Here is a 16,047-nt window from a genome sequence, read left to right on the forward strand (position 1 = left end):
CTATATTTAACGGTGTAGTTGTTGTATTTAATCATTGCCTGCACATGTTACTTTATCGAGATATTATATATTTTTTTAATGAAATATTATGAAGAGAAGTTTAAATGTGTGGCTTTGTCAAGCTACAGAACATGACCATTTGTGTCGGAGTCCGATTATGTGACACCCAAGACATCTCAACTGTGGTTTTACTTTGCAGAAATACGATTTAAACTTAGAAAGTTTAAGTAGTAAAGTAGGCCTTCTTAGGCTAAAAGAAGCCAAGAAGGACATATTTTAGTAAGATTTCATTTTAGAATTTCGATAAAACACAAACCCAAGAGTCACAATACACACTGAGGACAGAAGGGAGGGTAAACACACGCTCAGTTAATGTTAAAATATAGAGGCACACGCCAAATGCAGAATCCATATATGAAGCTCAAAGAAAGTCTATTTGCCAGAGGCTACACTCATCTACAGATTACACTGGAGACTGGGTCCATGTTTGATGTAATCCAGGCCCCCAGAGTGCCTATAAAGTTTGTGGCTCAAACCAATTAAAAACGTGAGGTGAAAAAAAAAAAAAAGGCCTACAGGCTGAGTTTTCTATAACTATCATACATTTTTCTGCTCCCCTGGACAACACTATTTACTTTAGTATCATTCATTCCTGTCTGAAGTTTTTATTTTTTTGAGGCACTTTTTGCTCATGTTGAATGAAGCTAGCTCATCCCTTTGAAATCCTGTAGGAATGTTACTAAAATAGTCCAGTCTTGCTTGCGCCCCAATATAGTTTTTTAAATGCAAAGCCAGATGTGTTTCTGCCTGACGAGTAATAACAGACTGCTAATTGATTTGCTCCATTTGCATCACGGGCCCCCTAATGTAAAAAGCTTATGAAGCAGCAGTGCTGTCCTTTGCAAATTGATTGGTCAGACTCACAACCTCTGAACTCACTGGGGAAATGACCTTTGACATTTCTACTGACTTAGTCCTTTCAAAGTGAAGAAACCCTGGACTGAAAGAAACAAGTGATTCCTGAGGTATCCAGGTGTCAATGACATAGAGCCCTGATTGTCCGACTACCACACAAACTCTGCATGAAACAATCAAGCCTAAACAAGTGACGATAAGCACTATGGGAAGTGATACGAGTTAGGGAAGATACATAAGGTCATACCTTACTATCCTAACGTGTCTTTTGGACAAGACTTCATCAAAACTTCCTTTTTCCTCACACAAACCCCACCGTGAAGTACCCTGGTTTAACTGGCACCTGAATCAAAGCTTTGATATGGTCTGGATCTTCCAAAGGAATTCAATTCCCATAGGCAATTCGGGAAGAAGAAGAAGAAGAAGAAGAAGAAGAAGAACAAGAACAAGAAGATGAAGAAAGCGTCAATGTGGCCACGGACGCTAACATGTTATTAAGATCGAGGGGGGTGAGGCAATAGACACTAAAGGATGCACAGTGTAGCTGTACGTGTAGGTGACAAGAGTAAACCCACAGAGTCATATCATGTCTCTAAACTGCTACTGTTCTGTCAGTCTCCCTCTTGGGTTGCCATGCATAGCAGTTTTCATAGTGCATAGTAGAGTACATAGTTTCATAGTACTCTGACATGCACATATTTACAGATTAAATATCATTGTTTTATTGTAGAAGAGAAGTAATTATACAGCGATTGACACAGGTATGGATTTTAACTAGAAGATTAGTGTGGCAGTGCTCAGTCCCCAGTCAACCGCCCAAGGCCTACAGCAGCACAAACACATTTAAAACTGTTAAGTAGTTTGCTCCTTAGTTGGCAATAACAACTTTGACAAATGGACTTTCCTTAAAACAGTTGTATGTGGCTCCACGAGGCGGCTCCACAAGGCGGCTCCACGTGAAAATGTGGAAAACCACATCTTGACACCAATTTGCCTAATGCTGGTAAGCAGTAGTACAAAGAGGATTTTTTACTTAATGTTCAGACAATCCATCCATTCACTGTGTGGAAAACTGGGGTCACTCTATTTAAATGAATACGGAAAAGCACAGCAAAGTGATTGCCCAAAAATAATTCAATTACAAACCATCCCATATAATCATATATTTCTATGTTAATATTGTATTCTAAATATATGAAAATATATATTATCCAAAAAGATTATCCAAAAAGATCTAACTTAAGATCAAAACTAATGCTCTAAATTCACAGGCCTACCAGCATGAATACTAGAGGCTAAACTGAGCTGTTATAGGTCATCTGAGTGCTCAGCATTTCACAGAAAAAAGAAGAACAAAAATCACAGTCAGGCGTCTTGTTGTCAGGCTAATTTACCACCGAGTGAAGTCACTTCTGAGACTGACTGATCAGAGAGCCACAACCGAAGTGGTGCTGTGGCTTGCAGGCATACGCCATGAAACAACATCCTTTGTGCTCTGCCATTGAGGATATGAAGAGACTGCCTCTCTGTCTCTCCCTTTCTCTCTCTCTCTGCAGTCGATGTGTGTCAGTGAGTCTCCCCCCCAACAGATAATAGCCCTCATACGCGCACACAGCCTCTATTGTCCTGCAAACTCAAACAGCGTTGGCCTCTGGCAGACTGAAGAAGGAAGGCAAGCCAGGCAGACACACACACACACCTGCAAAACCCCACTGCTGATTCACATATTAACAGGCAGCTGCTACATTGATGAACATGACACCCATCTGTATGGCTCTGATTGTCATTCAACAGGATCCTCCCCAATTCAACTACTGCACCAATCAATGGGAAAATATCATAGTAGTCAAAAAAATGCTTAAGCTCAACCTCATAAGGTTTCACAGATTTTAGGACTCTTTTGAATGAGGTGCATGTGACATGGAGAATACAGCACAGGCGGGTAAACAGGTAAGTTTACTCTTGAGAAAGATAGGCCAGCATTAACTGACACTGACCCAGTGAAACAAGTGCAATGGTTTTGCTTTAAAACAAACGTACACTGGCATACAAAACATGCTATTTCTTCTGTTTGCTCTCTTGCACAAAACAGATCCGTGTGTGTCAATCTTGTGATAAAACTTGCTTGCTGTGCAATTTGCCGGGAGAGTGTTTGGCAGGTAGTTACAGTAACGAGTAGTTGGTGTTTAAACAATAAAATGTGATAAGAATACCAATGAGAATGAGGTGGGTTAATAAAAAAATGAAGGCAACCATTACAGAGCAAATACTTTATTCTGTCAGAATGGAGCGTGGGACTGCAAATAATGATATGTTGCATTTATATAGAGCCTTTAATCCCAATGCATTCCTGTGTGCTTCCCAATTGGAAGTGAACTGGTTTCACTCACTACTAAAATGTAGGCCCCAAATAAGAATGATGAAGTAGATTACTTGTATCCCTATCTGCAATTTAAATAGGAGTCCATGTACGTAAGCAAATGAATCGGGCCATCAATTTATCATAACCCACACAGCAGACAGTAACCACTAGCTACAGGATACATCCAGATGGGAGCTCTCTCCATCCTATAATAAATTTCCCTTTCCACCCCTTGTCAAAAAATAACTTCCTGCCTGTCAATTACGAAGATATTTATACTTCCCTTCACCTGTTTGGGCAAGTAACTGCTTCCAGACTTCATCTCCATCGTCCTAAAGCACACTTTGAAAAGAACATCTTCACTTTGAGAACCTTAACACAAGGGTATAACTTGTTGCTGTGCTAATAAATAGCTATGGAAAGCAGCATCTATATTTGAACTGCATCACACAGAGATGGACACCACAAGCACATACAGCACTCCTGGGTGTGTTTACTGAAGTACTCTGTGTTCCTTAAAAGAGAAAGAGAAAGAGACATCTTCTGAATAAATGGCATTAAACCTTTGTCACACCACTCTAAAGAGCTCAGTCTCATAAAAATACACATTTTAAATTCACCGGTTTGGTTTCCAGTTCTGGGCAGGGCTGTGTGTGTATGTGTGTGTGCGTGTGGAGACGTTTAATTAAAAATACAATTTTAACCTTAAAAAAAATCATCCAATACAGTGATGCAATATCATGCTATAAAAGTTTTTCAGTAAATATACAATATACTGTAAATTTCACAATGTTTTAGGCCTGAAGTGTTATAGTGTAGTGAAATCCATGGCTGCTACAAATATTTTTGTCTATTGCTTTTATACCTTTAGCCTACTTAGTGTCTTTCAAGTCTTATCATTTTGTTTTTCCCTTTCCTTTTGTGTTGCTGAAGTCACTTGGAGTCAATAGACCCCTACACACCACTTAAAAGGATAAGCTTGGGTTTATTTTACCCTTCAAAAAGGTACACTAAAGTTTCTTCATGGTCTTAATAGAAAGGGGAGAAAATAATCCTGTATTGCACTAGATTACCCACAGAACAAGACAAAGCCTGGCTTATGTTTAACCATAAATAAAATGCACCTGTACAACCTTGAACCTAAACACCGAACTTAATTTCAAACTTACTGTGTATCCAGTGTATTCGCTGATAGTGTACTCTTTTACTCGGGTGACTAATTGGTTTAATGATTACCAGATTGAGCAATGTTAATGTGTCCCCCTGCACAGTAACACCACTGCTTTCATTCAGTGTTGTGAGGCAACGCCGATGATGCAGGATCACGCGCTCAATAGCTGTGCCTGGTTTTGCCCATTGGATGTGAAAACAAAAATACATCTGAACTGGATTTACTGTCTATTTGTTGTCAGCTGTTTACATACTGAAAAATGGTACTGAACTATTACTGTTTACCCTTGTCAACTGAAGTTACAATCAGTTACTCTGTCACTAAAGACCATTTTTTCATATCTTGGTGCTGAACTACAGATATCTTTTAAAATATCACTTCAGCGTAAAAATAATAATAATAATAATAATAATTTAACTAGCACTAGAGATTACAAACAGCCCAGTTGTTAAAACAATCTGTGAAGGATCAAAGTGTAGTATTTGATACCAGTAGAGGAAGTGAACCAACTGTATATTGACCTTGAACCTGGGCCAGCTGACAACACGCACCAACCAGAGTACATGCAGAAACAAAAGTCGTTTGCATTTTAAATATTACCCCTGTGAGGTAGGTAAGCAACGGCCCTCAAGAGGACAGGTGTGCCTTCCTGCTCATTGTCTGCTTCATTTATTTATTTAAATGATTTTAGAGGACTGGTTTCATAACGACAAAACCTTTTCGGCCAACTGAGCAGTTTTCAAAAAGGGATGCTCTGTGTTTCACATTTTCTATCATTTTAAAGAATGCTGGGTCAGTAAACAGTGAGGAGCCCATGCCTCATCTAGCCTGGAGTCCCTCATGTGACAGGCAAAGGGGGGAGGGGTTATCTGTGGGTGGAGGAAATTAGTCTGAAAAAGAACCGTTGGCTTTTTGTTTATTGAAACATGGTTTGACTGTCTAGGCAGCTACAGACACTGCTTTCCAATACACACATGTGATCCATTATTTTTCCTGTGGTCTGTGGAGATGAACCAACACCCTCCCCATATTCCAAAATATAAAAATAGCTAATGGTATGTTTAAGTGGTTTTGTACCCCTGCCCCCTAAGCTCACACATCAAGCTTGCAAGAGGAGAAAGAAGAGAGCCGACTGCCTTTGGAGGAAAGAAAAAAATAAACAAACAGACAAATAAATAAATTAAAACTATTATGAACCAAAGACAGTTTTGGAGTGATTCATTTGGATAATTATGCTTGAAAAACATGTACAGAACCACTGACAGCTAATACACTGTGTATAGTTAGTCTTATTTTTTTGTACAACTTAGCCTAGGAGACACTGAAATCTTGGCAGATAAGCAATGCTATCTTAATCCCAATAGCTTCTGGTTAATTTGTTATCCTACAAGATGTACTCTGTTGGACTGCGAATTAAAAAGTTCCCTTGAGAGCGGAAACCCTCCGGTTTATTATTACAGACAGGTCAGTCTGTGCTGGGCACAAACATTGCTGATGTCTTTTGATATGCCATCATATAATCACCAGTGGGAAAACTGTTCTAGCCAAACTGGGAATGTTATCTGTAGTCTCATGAGTGCATGTTTACGGACAAACAAAACGGTTCTGCTCAGCTAAACCAGTGCCTCTTGTTAAGATCATTGCCGTCCTTCAGAATTGCAGGCAATTCCTGAGGGTTTAAAGATAGCTTTCAATTAGCTAGTGATTAAGACCTGGAATCAACAGGTGATTTGAATTCTTATCCTAATAATGACTACAATTAAGTAATTAACACCTAAGGTGGAATGAAAGCCACTATTGTATTGCTGTATTGTCTGTCTTTGTCTACAGATTTGAGCTATTGTAAGCTGACTGACATGCTCTTTTGGGGCGGGAGGGGAGTGGTGGGGGTATACCTACCTAGAACCTACTTCATTCGCACACAGGTGATAATGTGTGCAGACTTTTCAGCAAAATGCAAATTCAGCCTTGGTTCTCCAGGGGCAAACTGCTAAGTGTCTTGTGCACAGTCTTTTGCACCCACACTGCTAGAACTGAAGCAGCGATTCTGTGACAGCGAATTTGTGCTGCAGTCTTGCTGTTCAGAAATACCTCTCCTTTGCTTTGCTTGCAAAGTGGCAAGTCAGACATTAGTTATCAGCTGGGAACCCTCACTTACCACTCTCCCAGCTTTGCCACGTCATGTTAATGCTAACTATACATTTGCATATAATTCTAAAATATAAAGGGTACATTTGAATTTAATCAGGACTTTCCAGTTTCAAAAGCTAAACAGGACAGCTAGTTGTTTTGGGCACAGCTGCAATTACTGTCTTCCAGCTAGTAAGCTTTCATTTGGAGCGGAGGATCTCTAACCAACTCAAGGGGTTGATGGAATGCCATTATTAATATTCATTCTAAATTAGAACTCTTTAGTTCTTTTCTCATACGACTCGTGGCAGCGAGCAATGAAGTGCGGCAACATGTAACAAAAGGGATACTGTACAATTTAGAGACAAAACAAGGGAAGGCTGGCGACTTCCAATAGTTAAATTAAACATTGTATGGTATACACTGTAGAACTTCATGATTTCTCCCAAGTATTCAAAGCCAGTGCAAGAGAAATCATTCATGATTTCTCATGGAAATCAAATGTTTTAAAAATCCAAAAGAGATTCTGGGTGAAATGACTTGTGGAGACCAAAATGTATTCTGAAAACAGTACATTTCAAAAAAGTAAGAGTGCCAAAGTTTTGATTGTTGCAAAAAGGAAAAAAGAAAATAAGTTGTAGAGCTATGGTTTTGGTGGAATTTGTGTGGAAAAAAGACAGATGTTAAAATAATAAAATATCAAAAAAAGGTATACCTAAGCTAAGGTCAAGAGTAAAGCCAAGAACAATTTGCAAAGAGTCTTGGGCTTTAAACAAATCTTCACTGCTTAATTTTGGCCTTCCTCTGCCTCAGAGCAAAAACATTGAATGAAATGTCAGTGCAATCACACATGGTGGCTATGACATGTTGGTGAGCTAGGATTAGGAAGCTGCTGATTTTATTGTGCTTTGTCTGAATATAGGGCCTCGGTTCAGACAGAAACCCTGTGTAAAGACAGGAAAGACATTCAGGCACTTTGGTAAGGGAGAAACAGCCCGCGAACTAAACTTGAATTGTTGCACTTTTGGGAGCTGCAATGGCAGAGACAAAAGAATAGAAGAATATAATCCAGACTATCTTTGCATGTCTGCAATAAGAACCACACAGAAAAATGAATTTATCAGGATTCTGACTTAAATATGAAATAAATAAGTTAGATCAAATTAGATCATGATTCACTGTATAGGCACTGTACAAATTAAGTAGTATTAATTCCAGAAAAGCTGGATGGTTATTAGAATTTCTCAATAGGAAATGTTTTTTGTGTTTTGCAATTTCACCAAAACCAAAACTTGTTCCAGGATTTGCGAAGTATAAAAACACCTTGGGCCTTTAATTGAGTCTGATAAAAAAAAAGCTTAATTATGCCGATTTCTGACTATTACCTGACTGATTTGTTTTTTTACTAGACCAAAAATAAACAACTAAATCTTTCTGTCACACCCATAATTGTAATGACTAATCTTTCCAGGGAGTATTAAAGATGTTTTACCCAATTTCCAAGCTAAGCCTGAGTCAGACACCGACCCTGAGCATCACATCTTCAGCATTAGAAGCATTTCAGTTTCATGATCAGCCACAGAAAGACCTACACTTTCACATTTAAACAATAAACAGGGACTTTCCTACTGAAATCAGTAACAGAGCCCTGATAACAGAAAGCTGTATTGCCCCAGGAATTCCAGATACCCCATAACACACTAATTCCAACTTGATTGATAACTTTCCTGTTCGTGGCTGCAGTTAGCACAGGCTACATGGTTATAACTACCATTCAAAGCAACGCCTGTATGTAATCTGTAATAGCCTCCACCAATGCCCACTTAACATGGCCAGTCTCATATAACAACAAAACCACAATTGTTTATCATAAATGATTTACTACATCTTCATGGCATATACTCCTCTCCAATAAGGAAAACGAGTAGTGATGTACACCTATGTACACATCACACTGACAGTGGGAAATGCCTTTTGTCCTTATATTATAAAACAGCCCTGCAAAACTGGATAGTGTACTGATCAGCACTTCAGTCCCAAAGGGTACAACTCCAGTTCAGAACCGAGTAAGTAAGGCTAGCTGATAAAGACAGACAAAGCAATCATTTATGCTGCTTAACATCCACTATTATACTGGATCGCCTAAAATTATGCTTAAAGCTCCAACATTTTATTGGGTTAAAACAAAGGGACACACATTTAAAGTGCTGACAGAGATCATTCAAAAATAATTTGCCATTATTTAAGGCAAACACGGTGCCTCTGAATCGCTACTGATGCACAAAAGACCATACATTTGGAACATGGTTGGATTAGATCAGAATCTTATTCTGGAACCACTTCATACTGCTGGCAATCTGTAAGTAGCGTGAAAATGACACTGATAGCAGTAGAGTTGGCTCCATCATCTCGGTCTGTCTGGCCCCAGTCGTGGAACACAATCTATGCAGATGTACAAATATGATTGCAAATGTACTTTTAAGATTGTACTCATTGAATGTCATGTAACAAATGTGTCAGTTCCATTGTTAACCCAAGTAACACTCCACCTATTTACCAAGAACACAAAAGGAGGTTAAAAAAAATAATCACTTTCTCTGATGCCAATGTAAAAGTGAAAACATGAAATTGCCACTATATTCCAGCTACATTACAACCCAAAATCCAGATACCATCTGTGAACACTCTACCATGTTGTTGAAGGAGATGTTGACATACTCTTTGTGAACTGAGCACCACTGTCTCCCAGAATAAAAGCTGCTGACTAGCACGTCCCTGCTTTTTTCTTTAACCATTAATAACCATATGCAAATTAGTGCCTTTTCTAAATACCTATCATGTGGCACTTTTCAAAACTGCCTCAGTCCTGTAGAGCAGTTTTCCCAAGTTCCTAAGCCCTTGTTTCCTCACTCCATTTGCATTTATCATACTTTTGAAAACACCCAATTTTCTGTTATTTTTGAGTACTACTACTACTGCCATGCTTGAAAGGTCACCAATGATGGCTGCTTGCAGCTATTTTTTAATTTATAATTCTCTTATTTCAAGCTTGACAGTTGTTTTCAGCTTTTAAACTGGAGGACATCATTCAAGGTAAGTAGCTAACAATTTGGGCTGGAATGAAAACCAGGAGACTCCTATGGGACCAGGGACGAGAACCTTTGACTTGAAGAAGCTGTTCAATAAGAGGACTGAGGAGATCCAGCCCTGTCATTAGTGCCTCAATACAATCTTTTGCATGCATCTAACTTTACAAAAATACTTTTTGTACCAAATTGGACATCATAGAGCAAACAGTACTGGTTCCTAAAAAACACATAAATATAAACCACCACAATTTCTCTAATTGACTGCATAAGTAATGAGACTGTAATTAAACTTTTTGTTCTGCACTTGCTGGGCAGTTAAACAACTTCAAAAGTCACAGGCAGATCTCTTTCCATGTGTCTGCCCACTGTAGTTCAGGCTAGGATGTCATTCAGGTAGCAATGACTGGTGTTAGCCTTGGCCACTGGAGAAACGCTTCTCACCCGGTTCATTATATCACAGGAGTGCCAGCACTTATCACGCCTCTAACAGCTGCCAGAGAGCTCAAACATAACCTATTCCCTCCCACCCCCACAACCCACACTACAGGAACACGAGCTGAAACCCCAAGGCAACTGCATTGGACTTCTCAAAAAAAAAAAAAGAAACTAGCCAGGACATGAACTTGAAAAATAATAATTTCAAAGACACATTACTGAACCACCTGAAGTAATGTGTATAGGTACAAGGCTGATTTCTTATGCTGCCATGTAATTAAAAGAGCAGGACTTTTGACAATAGCCAGTACTCACATGGTTTACGATTCAACAACATTTGCACTTCAGTGTACAATAAAGACCAAATTCACATGGAAAATTGAATTGTTCTGAGAATACAAAGTGAAAATAAGTCAAGAAAACAACAACACAGTGGAATCTGAACAATGACTATCCTTATCAGAAGAGAAAAGTAAAAGAAAAGTAAATCTAAAATAATTAAGTTAGGAGGCAAAACATTTCTTCTCAGGAGGGTGGGGGTGGAAATGGTGGCGCAAGTGTAGTTAAGTTAAATAATATACAGCAGTATGCCTTTGAGAAACTATAGATATTAAATTAAATGTTAAGATACACGTTGCAAATATTTGAATAAATGTAAATGAAATAGACTGCCCTTGACAAACAATCCTAGTAAACTTCTCGTAACCCCCAAAGCCTGGGGAAGCTTAATAAAATATCATTAAATGGCCTTTAACTTTAGAGAATGTAACCACCCTATATGACCTTCAGTGACGTGTAAGGGCGAGTATTAACAAGTTATTGTTGCGGTGTTGAAATGATTTGTTTCACAAGGTCTGGCGGAGGCGTGCCGTCTGTACCTATTTCCCAGCACTGTCACCATTGACTAAAGCCTGCTGTCATTACTCCGTGTGCGAGCTTAATTAAATGACAGCAGAGCGTAAAGAGCACATCTGACATTTCAAAACTAGGCCTCACCCCCAGCCTTTCTATGACTTTTTTATGATGACAGCCTAATTTCAGACACGTTTTCAGGCAATGACACAGAGCAGGCCTACAGAACTGTCAGCACTCTCTTTACCCCTGCTCCTCACTGTGGCTGTTTTGCAGACCTGCCTGAAGCCACAGACACACAACTGCGAAGTTTTGAGTGTCTGAGAACTTATTTTCGATTCTTTCTGCAACACGGACAGGAGGTAACCCGAGACCTCTTCATAAGCACTTATCAAAATGGTTGTGATGTGCAGCACTCTTGTAAACAAACCTGCAGACACAAGAGAGCCCCATCAAGTTGACACATGTGTGAGAAGTAGTTTAGAAACTTCTCTTCCAGCAAATGTATTTCTTCTTCTTCTTAGTGCATGCTAATTTAACCTGAATCAACATTCTGAATTAGAAGGTACAGAAAGGTGTCAGACTTGCCTGCCTCTTGGGGAAAAAAGGGGGGGTGCATTTCTTAAAGTGCATATAAGACTTCTTAAAGACTTTCTACTTCAATGAAAAATATCTGTTCCAGGACATCTACAGATCTATAGTGATCTGGATATTTAGGTCCCCAATTAAAAACATACATTATAACAAAAACAAATTTCTGCTCAAATTAGTTTCCCACACTGTTGCAGAGTGTTTAAAGGATGTGCTAAACCAAAAGATAAGACACAGTTGGAACAGAGACACAAAGCGAGTCAAGTTTCTACAGAAGGTTTAATCAGAATGATACGTGGCAATTTAAGATTATAGTGCATACGTGGGAATGCTGTAACTCATCAAATGTGAGAAGTGCCAAAATATAAAGAGGAAAGTCATAACCTAACCCGTTAAAAATATCCCTGGTAATAAAAAACACTTTCTCAAGCCAATGGCGAACTTCCTCCTTTCCCCACATACACTGTCCAGCACTAAGAATCCCTGAATTATCTTGATCAAATAAAATCAGGTAGTTTTACACTGAAGGAAAAGTGGTTTTCACGTTTTCACTTAAAAAGCAGATAGAACAGTCACTGAAATCTATATCTATATTTTATAATCAAGATGTGTTGCTTCAGCCAAATAAAAGTTTATAAACAGGAGACAATTTCTTCAAAATGAACTCGTTTAGCATTACAACTTCAGATTAAAAATTGGGATTTAAAAAGCTACTGTCATAGTAGCTGTACATGATACAGTATTACTCCAATCCAATTTTCTATGTCAAGCCAAAGTTATTTCAGACACTGCATGCTCATTGATGCTACCTATACAGTACTGAAAATTGTTACATTACTGCTGACCGAGTTCCTGGAGTATAGGTAAGTGATCATAAATATGATTGTATGGTGATTATGTGGAAGCTGTCACATTGGGCAGGTCTTTCGTTTCCCCCAGGCTGCAACTGTCAAGCCTTATAAATATATAGGCCTATTTATACATATCGTTTTTTTAAAGTTGGAGGGGCACTCGCACACAGCCCAAGGGCATTCAATAGTGCAGCCATCTCTAATCATAAGTAAAGGAAGTAATTTAGACACCGGGATGACCCAAATCGCACCAATTAAATCCAATGACAGTCCTTCCAGTGTGTAATTACATATAAATCGATTATTAAAGACTTCAAATATCTCTCTCTCGTTTTAAATAAAAAGGAAACGACACTCTTCCATCATTATACTTGCATTACCATAAGGTTAAGAAATGTTGGACAGCTGTGCCCAACGAAATCGTTTCCAGATGCGACTCTATTGCCTGCACAAATGTGATATGCATTCATGTCCACGAGAATCTGTACTACGATTATTCAACACCAATGTTCACCTCTCAGGATGCCCAAGCTGGAAAACCCGTGAAAAACATTTTAGATTCCTTTGATTTACTTGTTTATATTTCAATGAAAAAGCTTCAAGTTCATATAATGTATGGACTGAAAAGCAGTTATGACGGTCTCACTGCAAATCAGCTTAATTCGCAATACTTTACTTTGAACAGTGTAACCATCAAAGTCCAGACTTTTCTACAATTCTGTAACTGCAGTACACTGCAACAATTGCCCAGTTGCTAAGTAAATCCTGGAGGATGTCCTGCTTTGATGAAGAACAAGGAAACAACAGCCACCACACCTCAGCCAAAAGGTCTTTATTGAGCTGCAAACACCCAGCTTGAGAGTTTCAAGGTGTCTGTGTGCACCATCGCTTGACCGACAGGCTTTTAGATCTCAGGAAGGTCAGCAGTAAGTGTGACATCAGTTTGACTGAGGAGTAGACACTGCTGGTCATGAAACCTAGCCACTATTTCCAGTATACAGTTATAGCCAGTCTTGTATCATCTCAGCAGGTCATTACTGCATCTAGGTAGGGACTTTGAGGGGAATACATACAAATCAAAAATCCTTTCATTTGTTTCACTTTTTTGCAGTGACCAAAGGCCCACAAGAGTTCCATTGTTAGAGTCCCAGGAAGAGCCTCAAAGCAATTGGACTATAAAATCACAAGTCACATTGGACTTATCATCCAAGATGGGTGTGTACAACAATGGTTATAAACTAAATGGCAAATAAATAACAAAAAGCAAACAAAATGCTAAGTGTAGTGGCTGCTGTTTTGAGTGCTAGAAAATTTGCACCCTATGCATTTGTATTTATTGTTATAATTTCATCACAAAACTGCAGGCTGCCTGTCACTGCATCTGTTTTATTACAATGATGATGAGTGTAGTGCCAAATTATTTTGGAGTTTAGTCATCTCACGGAAGCAGGAAAGAAAACCTTTTCCAAAAACGTAATTTTGTTTACATATTCCAAAGACAGCTATGTCTGTCCTAATACATGGTTCCTTATTTTTTACAGTTGATGCATTGTTGTTACCTTGAAACAAATGCTTGCATCTGAAAATCTTAGCTTGTTAAAAGTAATCTCCAGACACCACTGTAGTCAACAGAGCTATAGAAACCATACTTAAACATCTGACGAGTTGCGGTTATACTTGAAATTTGAAGTGATATCCAAGGAAAGAATACAAGGTGACCAAATTCAAGGATTTGATAAGAACAATTTTGTTTTCTTTTAAAATTTAGTACAGTGTTTTTAGAAGAAATATCTTTTAAGTATCCCTTTGAACAACTGTAGCTTTGAAGCTGTGAAAAAAAAGTTTGGAAGCAAAAACTGCTGGTATATTTTTTCAGTTTAAGCTCCTGTGTGATGTTACTTTTATTGTGAATGTTTTTTATGGCAAGCTTGGTTTAGTTCGTACCAATTAGTCATCATAAAAAGGAGGAACTCTAGGCCAGATTATGGTCCACACATCCACAACTGCAGGCTGTAATCTGCGACTTGCTTACAGAGCATATTCCCAAATTGGCCACGTTGCAGTGCAAATTGGGGAGAATGTTACATTTCAAACTCGATGTATTTTGAGCCATCACATGCCAATAGTGTGACTCCATTACATGTAGAGAGCATCAACAAAGAGGACTATTATAGCATTGTGGGGCTTATTGAGAGGGATAAGTGACTTTCACTTCAGGCATTTTAAGTTGGTTGGTGGTGCTTCTGCAACATTCTTTAATAAAAACCTGTAGGTTTAATTGTATGTAGTAGTTTAGCATTATCACTTAGGGAGCACGTTCCTATTTATTTATTTACAGCGCAACTTTACTTTCTAAAGTAGGGGGGACATTCATTATGAGAATTCCAACAAGGACCAATCCCCACTCCTCCTGTAAATTATGCCTATGATTAAGTGGGAAAACACTGACACAAAGTTTTGTTTACTGGCACTCAAAATTATCAACCAAAGCCATTTATTCCAGTTAATATAAACATACCTGATTCATTCATCACAAGATACCGTGTGAGTGCTCCCTCAAATTAATAAATGAGTGCTGGCCCCTGAGGCTCTGAACATAACAGATGGGCCTCAGGAAACAAGAGGGTAAGCAATGTAAGGCAGGGAAAACACTGAACACAGAAGTACACACACAGGCACACCCAGCTAGACACACACACAAAAAGGCGAAGACAAAGTTCCAAGGAAGCTTTGGCAGACAATAACACCACACTGTACTGGTCAGGTCAAGACCTATGGTGTATGTGATGAGAGGCAGACTGTTCATCAGATTAACAGAGTCACGGCTCATGTGTTGAAAACAAAATCTCTCCTCACAGCTCCCTCCCCCCTTCCTGTACCTTCCTTCAATTTGTTTTCTCTTCTCTTCTTTATTTACCATCTAGGCCATACCCCTCTGCTATAAAATCTATGCATGTGTTATACAATCTGTTCATTTTCTGTGACATTCTCAGAGTGTGGATTTGGGACGGGGAAAACAAAACAAAGTTAAAAGCATCATGCAGCTATTTCAGGGATTTTTTGTTGGAAGGCCTCTGACTTGTGTCTCCTTGTTTCTCGGTTTTGTTTTTATTGGTATTTGACATACTGGCTAACTATTCCAGTCATGAATGAAGCGTATGAAAAAAAGACATGTCAACGCTCGGTGAAAAGCACCATAAAGCAGAAGGAAACTGGAACTGCCCAGAGCTCAGATGCCCATTGTTGGCACGTCACACACCTGTTGCAGCTCTCCTCTGATAACCTATCATTTTACTACGTGCAAATTCTTCTCATTCAGAAGCAACTCATTCCTATCAGGTGGTTATTTTATTCTTGGATATGGAAGATACAGTTTAAAAGAAAGTAAGCAAGGAAAATGAAAAGGTATGAACATGAACATAACAAAATATGAACATGTATGATATAAACTGAAGAGAACTTCAACATTATAATTTCTACTTCTTTTTTTAATGAAAAAGCATTTATTTCACCTCCTGTTTTTGATTCACTTTGGAAATATTCTCTTCTCAACCCAAGTGGTCACTCTAACACAGCACAGACGTGGGAGACCAGAAGCCAACCCACTAGCACATGCATCTAACAAGAGGTGCCAGTGAACCAGTGCTGTTC

The 16,047-nt window shown here is 38.8% G+C and overlaps 1 protein-coding gene across 1 annotated transcript in view; it reads right to left on the reverse strand.

Moving 5' to 3' along the window:
* The window catches only part of myo10 (myosin X), a 132,191-nt gene that overhangs the window by 99,981 nt on the left and 16,163 nt on the right, over window positions 1–16,047 (reverse strand). The window lies entirely within an intron of this gene.

The sequence above is a fragment of the Amia ocellicauda genome, chromosome 2, assembly GCF_036373705.1.
Source record: "Amia ocellicauda isolate fAmiCal2 chromosome 2, fAmiCal2.hap1, whole genome shotgun sequence".
Classification (NCBI taxonomy): domain Eukaryota; kingdom Metazoa; phylum Chordata; class Actinopteri; order Amiiformes; family Amiidae; genus Amia; species Amia ocellicauda.